The sequence below is a fragment of the Euwallacea fornicatus genome, chromosome 8 (genome assembly GCF_040115645.1).
Source record: "Euwallacea fornicatus isolate EFF26 chromosome 8, ASM4011564v1, whole genome shotgun sequence".
Lineage (NCBI taxonomy): Eukaryota > Metazoa > Arthropoda > Insecta > Coleoptera > Curculionidae > Euwallacea > Euwallacea fornicatus.
Genome location: NC_089548.1, coordinates 1204647 through 1223143, shown reverse-complemented (window position 1 = coordinate 1223143; position 18497 = coordinate 1204647).

Genomic DNA, 18497 nt, shown 5'->3' with positions numbered 1-18497 from the left:
ACCTCCTTAAAGATGAAAGGGTCAACGTCCATATATGCGATAATTGCCACGATACGTGTAATTCTAGTGATTTCGAAGGACAGTTTGCTAATCAAAAGAACCCCAAACAGACACATTTTTGCGAATTTATTATTATGATCTTCAAAGAGTATCAATTTGGCCTCCTTTTTCCCTCCATAAAAGAAGTTCTAATACTAAGTACTTACTTTCAGGATCCAAGACAAGAGCACAAAGCTGCTTTCTCATTAATGATTAACTGGGGAAGAAGATACGAAGTAAATTACATCAAAGGCAAGCCTGTCAGGAACAATATGCTTTTGAAGGGCGTATTTATATTTCGACGAAAAAAGAAGTTGTTCCTTGCTGCCTGACTAACTTTTACCCGAACTGAAATTGGTTTTAATAATCTTATAACATGTAGAAGTTCTTTTTGGCAAACTTTGTTAATTACGCTGTGTTTTCTTTTGCTTACTGGCAAAAAGTTTTTTTTTTGCGAGAGGTCAAAGGTGGGATTTAACAAATGTTATCCACGGAAAGACCCATTTAACGAGTGTTTTGAACGCCCGTTTATTTACCATAATTAAACACAATCTACATATTGTGGAGAGTTTTGTAGATATTAGGTAGAATTTTGTAGATAATTACCTCGTTGCGTGAAAAGTCGAATAATCCTGTGCCTGGCCTGCGATGACCCAGATTAAAACAAGATCTATTTTATGTTTTCTCGTCTTTCTCTGACTTTATTCGTTCTCCACATAACGATCCTCAATTCGTCAAATCCACATTTCAATATCGAATTTTGTAAAGAATTATTTAAGCACTAAAACTCAATTAAACACAGTGATGCGTATCTAATCTCAAAGAGATGCCATCAGTACTCTTCAGATTATTGAGGGAAACCATTGACTTTCCATGAAATTTATGACATTTTTTAATCTCTTCCTAGAACAACCCTGAATCCCTCAAGGCAGTCTTCCATCTTAGTTATTGCAAAGATTTATTTTGGCTTCGAGATACAATCGAATACAGCGATTTTCGGGAGTATTTAATGTATATGGTACTGTTTGTATGTATAGTCAATTTCAGTTTCGATGTTACTTTATTAAAGTGCATTATACTAAGTGGCACAGCCACAAACGTGCCAAATTTTGATATTCATCCGAAGACGACAAGCGCCATCTTTGGCTCAATGCGTCATCGGCGTCGGGTATTTACTTTACACTTCCTTCTCATTGTACAGGGTGTGAATTTACAGCCATGCAAAATTTAAAATTAGTCACGAAGAATTTGAGAAATATAAGAGACCTAGACCTTTACTTCAATATCGGGTGAATCGCTGGGTCTCCTTAGGGCATCTTTGAAGTTTTTTTTTATTTTTATTTGTTGAGATAACGTAAAATATCGTTGGTTTATTGAACTGCATTTTATTACATACTATTGCTATTGCGATTTTTTAAATTAATGAACGGCACTTGGTATCGAGCAGCAAGGAGGTATATAATCTAATGATAATGCTGAACACCAGCGGCGTGCAAAAAGGAGTTTATGAGATTCGGCCGAACAGTAGTTTTTATTTAAAAATTTTAACAGTTTGAATGAGTGTTAAGGTTAAAACAGTGTGATAACTGTAATCATCGCAACTTTGGAAAATGCAGAGACCACATATAATGAATTTATTAGAGACGGTGATTTAGAAAGTACGATATATATGATAACATTTCTCATTCCTTTGTTAAGCGTTAGGGATGAAATTCTGGGCAAAGATGTCCCCTACTAACAAACCTTCACTGGACGCAAGAACAATTAGGTCTGAGTAATTACATTAAAAACGGTTCTCTTTCTGGATCCACCTGTATAATGTGTTTCCTTTTGTACTTCGATGAATTACATCTAAATAAATAAACAAAAAAAAATGATAGTCGGTATTTTTTAGAACTACTGAACATCCTACTGCAGAACTTTTTAATTTGTTAAAATCATGTTAATGCACCTTTTAAACTGCAACAATCAATAACAACTGGTAAAACTCTTCAACGCAAACGAATTTTTCGTGCCTAAGTTCCAAGAACCCAGTTTTACATGCTTCTGGTGGTAAGCATCTTTACTCAATATAATCCTTTATTGCAGTTTTAATGATTCTATTACGTTTTAATTCGAAAAAACCATATTCTAGGGGAAAAACGAAATATCATAAATATCGCTATATTTCCTTAGCGACAAACGTTGAATAATAAAACTCTACGGTCTCTCACATTGCTCAAATTCTTGTCGTACTCTTAATGAAATTCAGAGTCACACACTGAAAACTATCGTTCGTTACACGTAATAGAATCGAGAATGATTAAGCGCACACGGGAAAGCTCCATTTTCCGGCTTCTTAATGTAATATTACAGACTTCTCACAATTCTTTCCGAGACCTGAACTTAAATTAACTCATTGACGGTGGTAATGTTGAAGTTTTTAGCAGTACTTCAGTTTTGGGAGGGTCATACTTGATGGGTACAGGGAAGAAGTCCGCGGGAGAGTAAATGTGAGATGGGCGCAGGGAGGAAGAAGTCTACACTTGTTAAACTTCTTTGCAAAGCCGTGGGAGAGACTGGACAAAAATTTGCGCTCTGATTAATGAGAGTCTCCATTTTTTCTGTCATAATTTTAAGCTCATCTTCGATATAATTTACTACGTCTTTCGTTTCATTTACGCAAAGTTGTTTATATAATTCCGAATTTGGCAATATTATGAAGAGACGTTTAATGTGAAGTTCGCTTGTTCCTACCGCATTCTTTCTGCAGTCTAAAAAACAGCCTCACTCTAACAGCAGTAGCAAAGCTCGGGCTTAAGGCGGAAAATCGTGCGTGAGCCCCTTTTTATCGGATGCGTTTTTTACGCACACGCCGCGGTTTCGGCAGCCACGTGGGACACGCGTTCGGAAGCCAGGTGCAGCCCCAGATTCCCGAAAAGTGGAAATCTTTTATAGGGAGGTTTCGCATGTATTCTAAACGCATTAAAATTCCTTAATAAATTCAAATCTCTCGGTGGGTCATGCCCTTGAGGGTGGGTGACCCATTGAGCCGTCGAACCATGCAGAAATTTCTTTCAGGGGCGAACTAGAATAGCACCTACAAAAATAAGTTCTTTCGTCCGGGGCTGAAGTGTCCTCCGAATAAATGATGTCCTTTCGATTTATCATTTTACGTGAATGGTTGGATTTATACGGCATGTCACTGACAACTGCACAATTGTGTGGCTTGAGTGATTTGACGAGAGTCTCTGTTAATAAGAAATATTGAAAGCAAAGGAACAGCTCCCATTTACATCCGAAATTGTACATATGTAATGTTGGGAATAATATGCAAATTAAGATGTAAATAAAATTTAATTTCGAAGGTGTTAGGGCCATAAATCTGACAGAGACTTTTAGAGCAGATGGCTGATAAGCAAAGAGAACTGAACCCAGGTCAAGAACAAACAACCAAATAATGATACGGCTAAAGGGCTAATCGGAGACAAATTAATGTAATCTTGTCCTAACAAAGTTGTTTACGGAAGATAAGTCGCGTTTTCAGACGTACATCTGACAAATCAGGTCATCTTATAGGTTTAAAATAGCGCTACTAAAAGAGAAATGAAGCTCGTTAGAATCAGTCAGTTTTTGTCTAAAAAGTCCCCTTTTCTATTTCCGTAAATGTCTAACAATCGTACATGTGTACCGAATTTTACAGTATGCGACCAGACGAAAAGGGCTTTAAAACACAAAAAAACCCTCCTCTGTTTTCAGTTTTTTTTTTCCAGTGGGGGAGGTTCTTTTTGGATCTAGGAAACGCTGTATCACGTGTGCGTGTTGATTTTCCGCTGTTTGAGTCATTTGATATTTTACTAATATCAGTGCACCAGTGGAAAGGACTAAATTCTCAAAAATTCAAAGTACTGAAAGACAGTCACGGCGGTGTCCTTAAGGCTTCTTGCACATCCTTCAGTTAACGGTAACTATCGCTCTGCAAATTGATCTTTTATTTAACACCAGCAGTTCTACGACTATGTCAAGCGATTGAAGCTTCACTTGCGAGATATTTCATAATTCATGATTTTAAGGGGAAAATGTCTAGGCGATAGAGCACGGTGGATCTTAAAAGGATGCTGCGTAAGTGTGTGGAAATGAGGAATTTAATAAAAACTACGAAAATGTGAATGTGAAAATGGGGAGTCTCAAATAGGTATCAGCCTAACATTTTAGGAACACTCAAACGTGGTGGAAACGTAGACACTTGAACATGAGTAAGACTTCGGACATCCGAAGCATGATACATGTGTGTACCTAGTTTGTACGTACACATGCTTGATGAAGCTATCGAATCGCAATACTTGTCGCCTGATTGATTGCCCAATATCGTTTTCCCATTTTCATTTAGACGCTCGTTTCTTTTAAACGAGTCGTCACTAATTTTTTTCTTAATTTATTTTTATCTCAACCAAACTTGTTCATTTTGGCACCATTCTGGCTTTCTACAGGATGTATCTACAAGGCTTGTACGAAGTTGTACCACAGATTTCTGAGATGAAAATATGACGATTTAACTCTTAGTCCTATTTTACCTTAGCATACCCTTAGTGCTAATTTATCTTAGTCCAAATATGGATCGTTTCCAAAATACAGGACGTCAAAGTGAAGAATAAATAAAGTAAAGAAAAATTTATTATTTTGTTTTTAATGCTATTATTTGAACAAAATATCGCATCGGGGGGTTTTGGAGGTGCGAAATCAGAATCCGTTTACATTTTCGATGCACATTGTAGAGGACTCTGCAGCGATAGGTGAATTCTTTTTAAAGGGGCATCACTTTTTTATCACGGGGTATAAAATTTATTTACGACTGAATCAGTGTTTTCATACATGTTTAATGAAAAAAAGGTTTCTCGGTACAAATTCCTACGGGCATTTCTTCTTAAGATACTTAAAGTGTAAAATTTGCTGCATATCTTGAAAAATAAATGTTTATATTATATTTATTCGTATGTACAGAGTGTTCACGCAAAAAATCGGACCCCCTCTAACTTTTTAGTATATTAAAATAGAAAACATGTTTTTAACAAAAAGTACTTTGAAAGTTCACATAGTTTTCTAATATTGTCAGCATTTTTATATATTGGCGTATACTTTCTTTGATATGATATTAAAAAGAATAAATTAACATCAGAAACCGAAAAAATAAAAATGAACGGTTTTTTATTGGGACACCGTATATATCAATATATATGAGCTTTCCTCTACTTCTTCCTCTTTTTCATAAATGTATAATATATTAAAATTTGCTCCATTAATTTCCGATGTTCAATTTAAATAAAGTATTGAAAAACTGGAGCACGCTGTTAGACAAGGCATAACCCATATAGTTTTTTAAGAGAGTACTTAAAACCTGAAGTTTCTGACCATACTAATGCAGACTTAAATAAAGTAAAAGATAAAATTGAACAGTACCGACAAGATTTAAATGAAGTAAATTCTAATTTCATTCACAAATACCATTTTGGATTTTAATACAGATTACATGAAGTGCATAGATAATAATGTTGGACACATTGAACGTTTGTGATTTTTTTTTCTATTAATTTGATTAATATCAGAATATATGTTTCATCACAGGTCAATATGGGGTTAGCGTTGACAAGCTTTTATTTTATTTTAAGGATTTAACACATTTGAACCCATCGTTCATGCTTGCTTCGGATCTGTCTGGAAAGGCGCACCCTATCTTCTCAATTGAAATGCTCAATTGAAATGTATATCTAAAACTATTGGAGCAAACTACGACATATTATATATTTTTTGAAAGGGGAAAAATTGGCGGAGTTCAAATATACATTTATATATAAAGGATTCTATTTAAAAAAACTTAACTTTAATTGATTTTTTCGGGTTTTGATATTCATCTGCTTCTCTAATGTTATATTATCACAATATTCGTCAATATATGAAACTTTCTTAAAAACAACTTTTTCTTAATTTCAATAAAAAAAAACTCGCAGTAACTTGTCAAATTATAAAAATTAATTCAGTACCTACGTGTACGAAGAGATGTCTGATGAGGCCAATGAGCAGAAACAGGTGTTGCTGCGTTACCCGATATCCCCTTTCCACTGCTACACGAATGCTGAAATTGCAGAACTTTAGAGGAAACCTGTTTCTGAGATACCTAACTTTTTGATACAATAAAAAGAGGCTCGTGAAAAAAAGACTGGAAAAGAAAATCTCGTTGAAACCTACAATAAAAAGTCTGAACTCGAAGGACTTCCCAAAAGAAATTGAAGTTTCCCAATTTTCAAGATAAGGGTTCGTTGAAGGAAAATTAGCGGTTATTGGAAGTATAATAAATGCAAGAAAATATATGATTCACTCATGGAAGAGTTTGCTGAAGATATTTTGCTCTGAACTTAAAAAAATATCCACTGAAAGAATTAAACGAAGGCGAAAACGTGGAGAAACCTGAAGAAGTAGTCGCAAGGAAATTTTTTTGTAAAATTAAAACTGATTAGCATATGAGCTCTTCTGGATCATGAAGATGTCAGCTGCAGATTCGAAAGCGAAAAATTGAAATGAAATTATTACCGCTTATAAAGCTTCCCCTCTACTCATTCTCCACGTCACTTTCAGCCAATTCTTTTAAACTAATTTCTACATAAATTCAAAAGTCAGATCTTCCGTTCTCGAACCCGGCTCCCTCCATATGGCAGGCACCACGCTGCTAGTTTCTTTTGATATACATCTTCTTGCTCGGTTTTACTCTTGAATGAAATAGAAATATAGAAGGGCCTTTTAACCTGATTCTCAAGAACTTTATTCATAAAAAGGGTTATAGGATCATGATATGAGACCTTATGAGTGAGATGTTATGTAAAAAATACAAGTAAAACTATAAAAATAAACTGAAGATAACACTTGTTTAAACAATGTGGTTGCCTTATATCTACAATTAGGGGTAAAGTGGAAATGAAAGGAAGATATTCTTACTTTAATCTGTTGCCCAGTTTGTTTAGGCATTTGAAGATAACTTGCTAGACTAATGTTAGATTATCACCCTGAAAAGGAAGTTTGCAGCCAGTTAACTAGAGTAAATACGTATCCCTAAAGAAGACCCATTAAAATGCAGCAATGTTCGAGTTAAATCTGTTATACATCGAAAACTAATGAAAGCTCATGGTTGCTTATCTCAGGAACTAGATCTGGAAGCAGTTTCGGACGAAACTTCCCTAAACCTTGAAACGAGAAGCTGTTCTTCTGTAACGTCCAAGATCCCAATAGATCACCATCTCGTCTGTAAGCCGTTCTGACTCATTTCCGGAACTCTTACAAAATGTTCCAAATAATTTAATTCTAGTCCAAAAAGGCCCTAAAATAAAATTATCGCGTGCCTAAAAAACTGTACATCTGCCATTTTTTGCACCGAATTCATAAAAGAATGGGCACTGGCTAAATTTAACGTCAAAAAGGAACGTGTTCGTCAAACCGTAAAAAAATAAAAATATCATACAATGGCATTTTTATGCAAAAAAAATTCTTTGAGCTAGTTTAATCCCGGCTTGCCACCGGTCAGCAGCGGTCGTCGAAAAGAGACCCAGCGCAGGTTAAAAACGGCATAAAAACATCGAAATCCGGAGGAAGGAGATCGCGACAGATGATTACATTATTCAGAAAATAGGAGTGATCGACAAACGGTCACTGTTTTTATTGAAAAAGGTCCTCCATTGTCCGAATTTAGGGCTTACTTTCGGTTTCCTTTATCGGAATATTCCCTTCACTATACTGCAGTTGTTTGTTCGGGGGTTAATCTTACTTTTTGACCATCGATGGATACTTCTAACCGATTTCAGAAGGTTATGAAATACCCTAAAAAAACGAATGCACATTTTAGCGCAAACCCTTCATAATCTGTTGTTGTTCAGTTATTGTAAATACATATACATATGAATAGGCTGATGGGCCGAATAGCTGACCTTATCCTGCGAAACAAGGTATGTAAAGATTTCCTTGAATTTTGAAATGAAATCATAAATATGATGAATAAGTAGTAGTTTTTTGGGACAACACTGTGCTGGATCCGTTAATATGCCAAAAAGATTTTCTGCCGGGCTACACACTGATTGCCAAAACTTTTCAGTGCATCAAACACTGTCTATTCAATTAAAGAGAGTCGTCTCCAGAAAGTTGTCGAAAGTAAACAATAGAGGATTCTTTACGGAATTTCCTGAAATTAAAAATTAATAAGAAATTATCAGTATTTTTTAATTGATCCTCAATCCTCCTTCCTCCTTTTTCATCTTTTCTCCTTCCTCCATACTCCTGATTCCCTCCTTCTCCTTGCTCATTTCTGCTTGACTCCCGTCATTCGTGCTCTCTCCTTCCTCATTCTTGCTCATTTCGCCATTCTCATCCCTCTCAGTTCGCCCAATTACGTAACATGAATTTCGCTATGTTTTCTCTGCAGAATAAACCACTGACTAGATATAAACTTAAAAAATGTATAAATATACTGCACCACTAAATTATCCAAGTAATAAATTACAAGGAGTAGAGCTGCATGTCAACATTGCACCGCACGCCATTGTACGAAGGGGTGCAACATGCACTACTGCATATTGCTTCCTTTTGTTACAATTTTTTACGAGACTCTATTGTATTCTATGACTCCAAAAAGACAGGGAGTGAGTTTTTTAAGTGGAAGGGGAGGGACGTAGCCCCAATGGTCTTTGTTTACTGGCTCAAAATGGGACTGCGACTATTTATACACAGTAATTTTTATCATTTCTCTCCAGGAAAAGAGCTGGTGTTCTTCTTTTTTCGTTTTCGCTCAATTGGCTTCGCAAATTCTAAAACAATTTTAGGAAGTTTTGTAACGGAACTAACCCTACCGTCCCTGTAGGAGTGGTAGAGTTAATGCTAATACCTTTCGTCACCAATATGTTGATCTGCAATTGAACTGTTAGAAACCAGAGTGTTAGAGAAACTCAGAGAATTGCGTTAGAGAACAGTCTCAGAAAATTGAGTATCACAGAAACGTTCAGAATGTATCTTCAACAATTCAGACGTAGATTTCGTCCCAAGACGTAAGTGTCAAACGAGGTATCAACGAGGGAGCAGTCTCAGAATTTTGGAACCAAATAGCATTAATAGATATCGTAATTAGTAATAATTTGGACGGATTTAAAGAGTCAACCAGAAATGGCAGATGCTGTAATATTTGTTGGACAGTCACTAAAAGTTGTTTCTTCTTCCCGCCTTAAAATCTGAGCAACCTGAACTAACCTTTCGGCGTAACAATATCCAAAAATATAACCATGGAATACCTCAAAAGATCCACGACAACGTTTTAATAAACAAGTTCTTTATGTAGGCCCTTAGGGTTCTACAAGGAATCATTTATATTTGATTTCATTTTTGATTAATCCTTCATTCGGGATGGAAGTTGGTTGTATCCGTTTCAGTGGTTCGCAATATTGCTACAGAAATAGGCCAAACGGTGAATGTTTCAACTAAATTTCCCCATTTTTACGCAAATGACAGTCCGTAGTAAAGCACAAATCAGCAGAATGTTGAAAAAAATAAGGTTCGAACCTTATTTATTCCAAGTAGCACTTTTTACCTAATTCTGAAGCCCTCTGCCCTTTATTCCGAGAATCTCCAAATTAGAGTGGATTCATTTTTCACATTCACTTTCATCCTGTAGTGGGTGACCAACAAAGGGCAGTCCGAAGCTCTTATTTCGCATAATGATTCGATTTTTGAAAAGTATCGGATCCGCTCGCGTGAAATCGGCCCATTGTCAGACCCAGGAACAAAGATGCCGATATCAAATTATGTTTTTTCGTTCCATGTGGCACATTGACCTGGGAAGAAGATTTGTGCAAATATGGCCCTTTTTAGGTATTTCGGGTGCATTATTGATGGATTGCACATGTTCGGGCCCTTATGGGTTTCTTTTTTTTTCTTTATTTGGGTAAAAATCCGAACTTGCGGGTGAGGCATTCAAGAGCTTCCGCATTTTTTGTGGTCACCTGGGGTGAGCGAATATCGAATTTGGGTTTCCAATTTCACTTTCAATATCGACGAAAAACCGTAATTATCATCGATAAGCTAAAACAAGATTTATTAAGTATTGTTCGGGGAATTGGTTTCCTGCAATATTGAAAGAAACTTCCATTTGAATCGCCTCCTTATTGGTATTATTCGCCGCCCTTCTCAGGCAAGTAAGCTAAATTCAGGTATACAAAACCGTTTTATAAGAGTTATTGACAGGCGACCACTGGTCTCTGACAGCTTTTGATTTGCAGTCCCGGGTCAAAGATTATTTTTCCAATTCTCTATGAATGTTTTTCAATTTCAATATCCCGCGTATTAAATTGGTTATTCAGAAAACGTTCGGTGCAGATCCAGGTCGCCTATACATTTTTATATTACAAGTAGTGCTTTGGGGAGTAAAGTTTGAAAGGCTTCATTCCTGGAGCCTGAAGAGGCCCACTTACGCGAACATGTGCATATTTCGGTCCATTGACGAGGAGTTTCGATTCACTTTAAAACAAACACAAAACAAACTTTTAAATATAGGAAATTCGAGCTTTTTCGTCCTAAAACTCCCACGTTGTCCAGCGTTAGGTCGGTGATATAATATTAGACCAGACCGTACCTATATAGGATGACGGCTTCCCTTTCCGGGTATGCCACCCTTCATTTTTAGTGATTTTAGGGAATATCGCTTGGTGTTTAGACAGGACCGAATTGAGGAACACTGCTCGTAAACTCTTTTGCTATTTTTTAAAATAATTCAGCAGCGTGTTTTAGCTCAAAAAATACGAGAACATAGTTTTGGGGTGAAACAGAGTGCATTACGAATATACCGGGTATTAACACTTAACAAATCTATCAAGGTAATACCTAGCAATATTGATAAAATATAAAATTAATATATACATGAATTTCATTTAAAAAAATTACAGTATGTCGTGAGCCCCCCTCCAGCCATCATTCTGATGTTAGTACTATAGCAAAAAAAAAAATACTTTTGGCAAGATTATTAATTATTATGTATAATCATATATAAAATTCCTTAGAAAATAGCATTTTGTGTAAATCGAGTCATATACCGACCCTTCACTTAGAGAATACCTCACTAACCGGGACCTTTGACTGCAGCAAGTCCCCACCTCTACCGTTCCTCATGATCCTTGTGCTAGTTTTTCATAAAACACCAAGATTTTGGATATAATCCTTGTTCTAGTATTTAACTCTTTATTGAGTTTGCCACGGTGAAACCGAAAATAATCAGCTTCTTGGAAAATGATAGTTTTACTTATCGCATCTGTGGGAATATAGAGAGGAACAAATTTTGTAATTGTGGTTGCGTAAATAGTTATTTTCTTAATCAAAATCGATTACGAAACAGTTTTAATTTAGATTGATTAATATTATATATTGATATTGATATACATACATGCACATATATGTATTGATTGATTATAAATATATACGTTTTCGGTAGTCACACCGAAGAGTTCGAAAAATCAACAAAGGCCGACATGCACTTTCAGAGGGACATCAGCTCTTTTTCAGTGAGGGAATCATCTTAAACCAATCTCAGTTCTAGGTCATCTAGAGAGGCCATCAAGACCTGTAAATACGACAACAACTACAAGAAGATGGAAGAAGTTACGACCCCCACCCCAGATTGAACGCATGTGTTACGCTACGTCATACATCGTGTATGCCTAAGCACATCCCACAAATGCGCACGCATGCATACACTACAAATATGATGGATTATCTAGTTGTCGCCTCAGTCATCGTCGAGAACCGTGTGAGGTTACGTTTTTCATGCCCTTTGTGCACTGCAATTAAAACATACTATTTTTGGATTACCCTGTATACCTGACTAAATCGCGATCTGTTTTCATTTTTTTTTCGTATGCTTCGGCTGTCAAATAAAAAGATTCGCTCGTTTGACGCGAGATCTTTCCTACTACAGCATAGTTCCAGCTTAAAGGCAATTTTAATTTCATGAATTTATCTCCTAATCCGGCCCCGTTCAATCGAAGCTCCATCCCTGGTCCAGCCGAACAACAATTTGGAATCGAAGGGTTCTTTCCACTCTCATTTAATACGTCTTTATTGGAAACTCGACTGGGGCGATGCAGAAGGGTAAAAGACCGAATTTGGGGCTCATTGTGTAATTTCTGAACTCGTTTTTGCACATTGTTTTAATGCGACTACCAGGGGTGCTTGGTTCGAGGGGTTGCCGCTCCCACTCGCCATCAATGTTACCATCGGTCTACCCCTTGCGATCATCGATAATTGATTCGTTAGATTTGCTGACGTCATCCTTTCGACGGTTATCCGCTTTTTGAGAATCAATTCGACTATTAGGGATTTCATTTTAGACCTAAATTTCCTTTAAAATACCCGTTTAATGATTTTCCGGAGTACTGCAGTGCCTCGAGGCCTGTAAGTCTGAATGAATTGAGTAAAGATTGCTAAAGTTCTCCTTCGAGCTTCAGATAACTGCGGGTTACTTCAGCTTGAAAGTTTCAGTTAAGTAAATAATTGCTAAATTTCCGCTTTAGGGTTCAGGTGTCCACAAATTAAATGAGCATACTTCTGATTACTCAGGAGAAAATGTTCTTTGTTTTAGGTTGCTCTAGTGACTCAAATGCTTTAAAACTTTTACATTTGTAGTAAGTAGGATTATCAGAATTTTGAGTTTATAATTGTTACACTGTTCCGTCAGGTTTTCTGTTACTTCGGATTATTTCAGCTCACTTTAATTTACTTAACTGTGTAAAGATCTTGAAAGTTCGGCTAAATTAGAGTGCTAACAACTGTCCCTATCAGGTTTTAGTTCATCGAAGGACTCTGAAATGAAGAATTCGCATATTTTTGCAGTTATAAAATCCTTGGTTATATATCCTTGGTTGATTTAAGACATTTTCAACGTCTTAAATCAAAAGTCGACGGATGGTCCTGGATTTGAATGTCCAGGCAAAATTTTAAAACTCCAAGGGGTGTCCCGAACTAAGCACTGGAAAATTTGGCTCTTCTCTGTAACGTCTCTACTGGATCTGAAAGTTTTAATTTAATATTCCGAAAGGTCGAAGGAGCTATTCACACCCTGTATTTCGATACATCTGGAGCAGCACAACAATGTTTCGACTATTCGGCCATTAGCGTATCGAAGAATGGCGGCTTTTTGCGCAAAAGCCGGCTCAGAAGGGATAAAGTAACGTGAATGGTGTTGATGAGGAAATCGTGAGCTGCAGTGCGCTCCTCAGATTTGAGATTTTTTTGAAAAAGACATCATCGTATATTATGGCACAAGGTGCAGATTTTTTAAATCATTGACACCCGAACAGATTAAAGATTTTATGGGCACGCTCAAGGTTAAACGTAATCAAACACGTGCAATGGCTTTGGTTCCGTCGATATAATGCAGAAACCCATATGGGCATTCATCGAAGGAAGAAATAATTTCGCCTAACTAGTCAATTCCGAAACGGATCCAATTTTACGTAACCCGGGATAAATCTCGTGAATAGAAGAATAATTGTGTAACCCGAACACAAAAGTGTTTTTGAAGAATTTCTGCCTCGTCTTAGAAAAGGTTAGACTTGCAAATCTTCGCCCCTTTCCAGGTAAATTTGTGTTCTTTCTCTCCTTTGACCATCAGGTAAACGTATGAAAAAAGATTTTTAAATATGTCAGAGAGAGAGAGAGAGAGAGAGAGAGAGGGATTTGATGGACGATTGTATTGGAACCAGCATTGTAAGAACCAATACGTGGGAAAATATTTTCAGCTTCATGTAGTTCATTGCAAAAACATTAACAATTTCAAGAGGGATTTTTCACAGCGATCGATTAACCATAAAAAAAAACTACTCGAAATTTCACCCTATTTCTTAGCTATAATTATAAGGAGAGAACCGACTTTTTCCGGGAAGTCATCAGACCCTTTTAAGGGTTTTGACCAATATTTCATTGATGAGTAGCCGCAGAGCCATTTAGCACGCCATCGTTCTCTTTCGTAAATTCAATTATTGCATTATGTGTGATCGCGGTCTATAAATTATTACTGCCCAGTGAAACGTGGTTCTCACAGCTCGAATGAACTTTCAGAACCCAATAACACCCCTAAAACATCAAACTGCGACATGAAACCACAATAAAACGTACTCCATCGAAAGTGAAAGGGTTTCGAAATGTCGGTTTACAAGGGTTGAACGAACGACCAATAATAAGGGCGCAGGTAGAAGAATTCCGCTTCGCAACCAGAAAGGGTACACATGTACAATAAACATAAAAGGGTTGAGAATAATTGGGGTGGACGACAGGTTCTATTCAACGAGTCGGGCTTAGGATGAAGCACCGCTTAAAAAAGGGGTAAATTAAAGGGAAAGGGTTATTAGCGATGGGGCGCGAATCGACCAATCAGAACGACTCAAGGGTGTGATTCGCCTGATTAAGTTAATGATATGGGAAAGGGTTGCGTGTTTTGAAATGGCGGGTTTAGGCTTTTAATTATTAGTTCTCTCAGTTCTGTTTCATTTTTAATTTCATTACGTCCTCATTTTTATTATTTTTTTCTTGATGATGACACCTCACACATAATTAGGTTGTTGTTGTTGTTGACATGGAATCGCCAGTTAGAACTAACTGAGGATAACCTTCACCTTTTACTAAGGGCTCGAAGGAGCACCCCCGTTTACGTTTGCAGAACCTAGGAAAAATGAATAGAAAAGACGCAAATAAGCGGTAAACTGAAATATATGATAATTGAATATTTATGCATATTGCTTGAAGCGCTCGGAAATTCCTTTTTTGAACCACGGAGGGGAGACAGTTTCCTTTAATTATTAATTTCACTGGCTGCACTCCAACGAGAAGATTTTGCCGTAATAGAAAGTCTCTGGAACAAGGAAGATAAGACTATGCCCAATTGTTCAATTCAGCTTATCCAACGCTGATCAGCTTCTAGATAAGACTACTGAACCCCACGCAAAAGGCCTGAACTGCAGTAGATAAGCGAAATGCAACTTTTCTTATTTCGTGAAATCTTAGAGATTTTTTGGCCGTCAGGCACCGATAACACTCATGGACAATGAATCAAATTAAAAAAACAAAACAACAAAAAAACGGATTTTTCTATGAAAACCAAACCGCAGACGTGCAAATATACAGTCGGACGGTGACTTCCTTGTCTGACCCAAAAATCCCTTTCGCTTTCAGAAATCCGAAAGTAGGTAAACTACCGATCTGCCCATGCATGGGAATCTATTTCTGGGTCTTGGGTGTTGTTTTCGAATTTTGTGTAATAGTTATGCGTGGGAAGAAGTAGGTAACTTTACGTCAGGTTAATGCAGATGATTCAAAAGGGTCCTTTTCGAAGGGCCGATTTTGCTGAACCCTTCGAGAGGCCGTGAGAATCAATGTATGCGTGATGGATTTTAATATTTACACCTTTTCGGAATATTATGCGAATGGTTTTTGACGAAAGGTATATATTTGGAAAGTTGAAGCTGGTGGAGTATTTCTCATGGGAAGTAAATATGGATATTGCACCGTTTTAGACAATTAGACTGTAAATAGTACCATCTCAAAATAATGGCGGAAACATTCTCCGAAAATGGTCTGTTAAAATCGAAATCTACCCTTCGACAAACAATGGGCCTAGACCCATTAATCATTGCCGTGACACCGCATTATTAGATATATCTCAAATTATTTAATATATTTTAAGGCTGGCCTTTGTCCATACTTTGGCGAGATATATGGGCGAAGGCCATCGGAATTCTCTTAAAGAAACCTCTTTCTTTTCGCCGAAAGTTTGGCTGTAAATGAGTTGGGCGCCACCTCCTACCGGGATGGTATATTTCACACCTTTTGCTTTTTTCAATTAGTACCAAGGTACAATCTTTTAATATTTGACTTAATAGTTATATTTAATAGAATTGGTTTATATATAATGAATCAGAGAAACCCAACAAAGAGGCGCACCGGTGCTTTCAAGAGCAAGGGAAAATTAGCCTGCTTTATGAGAACCCTTATTACCACAAAGACAAAAAGGCTGCTTCGTTATCCAGAGATAACTGCCACGGGTTACTTCAAAAGTTACTACAAAAATTATATTCAGACTTCATTAAGGTATTTTGGTATTTATAGTACGAACTTCCTTAAGACCCCTTAAATTATTCCAAGTTCCTATGAACTTTCCGTCCAAATAGCTCTAATTATCTTACTACAGAAATTTTATCCAAACTGTCCGCAATACTTTAGGATGCTTAATTCAAGCTCTTGGGGGCAGAATTATTTGAAGAAAACGTTTCTACACTCCAAATGCCCTGATACGTAAATTTCCTTCACATTGTTCTACCTTCAATCTAACCTTTTTTTGTAGAGATGGAAACCCTTCATAGGTACCCGGTCTGTTAGTCTGGCGACCGAGTTATATGAGTTCCACCCCTGATGGGGACACTTACCCACTAAAAACCTCCCCTCTTCACCCAAGATCCCCTCCAGGACCAGCATTTAGCATTACTTCAGGGAGAATTAACCTGAACTAACGTAATCAATCTGAAGCTAACCTGAATTGATTTGAAATGTTTTCGAACTGGAATTGTTCAGCCGACTTGAGGTTACTTACAGATTTCAATAGGGTTACTCAGTTGGTTTGTAATGATGCTATAATTTCGATCATCTTACTGGATAAATTTCATGTAGGTCCCTTCAAAATTTAATTAAAGTCATTCGGGTCACTTAAGGATAAGGTTGCATAAATATGCAATCAAGCTATCCAGGTTTCAGGAAAGCTAAGCTCATTTTTATAAAACTCGGCTACTAATTCTCAAAGATGATCCTAGTCCCTTGGTATGACGATAAGAAAACCAATTACTCCCTTTTCCTGCAGAGGCATCTCCCGTATTGAATAATGATTAAACAAGCTCTGTACTCTCTTTTTAAAAGCATCTTAAGAGATCGACGAAGTCCCGTTTTAAAAGTTTAGAAATTATTCATGATTTCTTTTCGAACTAAATTTCCCACTGAACCCTCTAAAAGCCTTTTTAATATCATCGTAACTGTTATTCCTCCTTTGTTATCTACGTCTCTGTTTTTCCGAATCATATTTCGCAGCAGGCAAAATTGTAACAGGCATTCAGTTCTAAAATATTCCCTTTGTTTCTATACCAAAGAAAGGGCTGTTTCTTTCGTAAAAATCAATGGTTCAATCATTCCAGCGTGGCCTCATTTAGATCTGTTGATAGTGAGTCATTAATTTTCCTGGTTTCGAGACAATTTAGAGACTTTTTAGTAATCCTGGAAGCTTCTTGTTAGAGATTAATAGATGTCCAATCGGCCAAAGTTCAATTTTTTCGTTCGTTCTAGGCAAAGCTTTATTCCAAAACCGATATTTCCTGAAAAAACTTGTCATTAATCAAGCAGGACACTAACTATCGATTGAAAGCGAAACCCTTATTGCAGCTACCATCCCGCCATTGGCCAGTAGCCGTGGGGGAAACCAACCCTATGTCCATGGGGATTGACCCTACCGAATGGTTTCTGTGGCTTTTTTGACCATTGCAACGCACGTGCATCAGACAGAGAAGACTCGACTAATATGTAAACCAGAGATGCATATAACAAATATGGTGGCGTAAAAAGATGGGGTGCGAAGGTCGCACCAAGGGCGAGTTGGAATATTTAACGGGAATAATGGACCCACACGAATTTTCTGAAAAAAGCCATATGTGCATAATGGTCAGTTATAAAGCGTATAAAAGAGTCTGGATGTAATTGATGGCTTTTGTTAGTGTTTCTGTATATGAAATGTTCCCGCTGATAATGGGTGTAGTCGAACCAATTGGAATTACATTTCGGTATTGTCATTTAAATCCAAAGTTCGGGAAGGATTGATTAACATAATCGGTAATAGTTAGTGAGAGATATGGGTCCTCATAAAGGCTCATAAGTGGTAAGTTAATGGCTCCTTTAAGAGGGCGATTAGGCCGATTCGACGTTGGTCGCAGGATCAATTCTTTCGTTTTGTTTGTATAAACAAAAGAAAAACATACAAATTTAGAAACCAACTTCTATGCCTCTTCTGTAAAAAAGCAACTTCCTCTCGGCTAATTCTAAAGGCACGATCTCGGCACACCCATAATTACCTATCTATCCGTTGCTATATCAATTAATCCGCCCATTAAAGACCTAAACCCCTTTCCATAAAAAACCAGGCAGCTACTCCTTTTTATACCTGGTCGCGTGTCTCGCTATAAAACAGCGATAATAAGCGGTTAACCTCTAATAACTTAATAAAAAGAACTACCTCGAACATGTCTTGCTTCTAATTCGACACCAACCCTTAAGGGGGACCGGTTTTTAATACTTTTTTACCTGAAGAGCCACGCGCTCATCGTTTTTTTAACAGATGAAGGATTTGCAATGGTTTTGGTTTAGGTTGAGGCACT